This window comes from Toxoplasma gondii, assembly GCF_000006565.2.
Source record: "Toxoplasma gondii ME49 unplaced genomic scaffold asmbl.1373, whole genome shotgun sequence".
Classification (NCBI taxonomy): Eukaryota; Apicomplexa; class Conoidasida; order Eucoccidiorida; family Sarcocystidae; genus Toxoplasma; species Toxoplasma gondii.
In genome coordinates, this window is record NW_017383323.1 from 1 (window position 1) to 1,277 (window position 1,277).

At 44.6% G+C, this 1,277-nt stretch overlaps 2 non-coding genes across 2 annotated transcripts; both read left to right on the plus strand.

Moving 5' to 3' along the window:
• Positions 1-404, plus strand: TGME49_461090 (the record flags this gene model as incomplete). The annotated part of the gene is made up of 1 exon (XR_001974453.1): positions 1-404. It is a non-coding gene; the product is annotated as an 18S ribosomal RNA (ribosomal RNA).
• Positions 405-828: 424 nt separating this feature from the next.
• TGME49_461100 lies at positions 829-987 on the plus strand. The gene has a single exon (XR_001974454.1). It is a non-coding gene; the product is annotated as a 5.8S ribosomal RNA (ribosomal RNA).
• The last annotated feature ends 290 nt before the right edge of the window (positions 988-1,277 follow it).

Genomic DNA, 1,277 nt, shown 5'->3' on the forward strand with positions numbered 1-1,277 from the left:
CGTGTTCTTGTATCACTTCTTAGAGGGACTTTGCGTGTCTAACGCAAGGAAGTTTGAGGCAATAACAGGTCTGTGATGCCTTTAGATGTTCTGGGCTGCACGCGCGCTACACTGATGCATCCAACGAGTTTATAACCTTGGCCGATAGGTCTAGGTAATCTTGTGAGTATGCATCGTGATGGGGATAGATTATTGCAATTATTAATCTTCAACGAGGAATGCCTAGTAGGCGCAAGTCAGCAGCTTGCGCCGATTACGTCCCTGCCCTTTGTACACACCGCCCGTCGCTCCTACCGATTGAGTGTTCCGGTGAATTATTCGGACCGTTTTGTGGCGCGTTCGTGCCCGAAATGGGAAGTTTTGTGAACCTTAACACTTAGAGGAAGGAGAAGTCGTAACAAGGTTTCCGTAGGTGAACCTGCGGAAGGATCATTCACACGTCCTTATTCTTTATTAACCATCAACCTTTGAATCCCAAGCAAAACATGAGTTTGCATCTCTCTCCATTGGAGAGATTTGCATTCAAGAAGCGTGATAGTATCGAAAGGTATTATTGCCTTCTTCATGTTGGATATCCTGCGCTGCTTCCAATATTGGAAGCCAGTGCAGGTATCCGGGGGTGCACAGCGAAGGGGCTCAATTTCTGGAAATTCGTGTCTCTGTTGGGATGCTGATTTCCAGGAGTTTCTTCAGTGTGCATTCTTTTTTCCCACACCGTTATTTCAAACAACAAATCTGAGGAACATTTGAGAGAGAGTGAAAGATTGTATCTTTCTGCATCTCTCTCGATGTGCTTTCAGATTGCTTCCTAAACTATAATGTTATTTTAAATTTTCAGCAATGGATGTCTTGGCTCGCGCAACGATGAAGGACGCAGCGAACTGCGAAACGCAATGTGAATTGCAGAATTCAGTGAATCATCAGATTTCTGAACGCAAATGGACACCTTGGGGATATTCTCCTTGGTACGTCTGTTTCAGTGTCTTTGAAATCACAATTTTCTGCTTTTTTAGGGTCGTTGCTTCGGTTTGGCTGAAGCCCCCTAGGAGCAGTATGATTGGGTGTCATGAGTGTTGAATACTCAATGTCACCCTGAATAATGAACACAGCGGAGAAACTACTCGTGCCTCTTCTTTTAGAGGCTCAAGTGTATTGTTGAGTTGTATCGATGACATCATTGAGATACGGTGGCTTCTTCATTGAAGACAAAGTTTCATTGATGCTGTCGGTCGACTTCAATACCGCAATGGAATTTCGGTTCCATTGTTGCTCTGCGA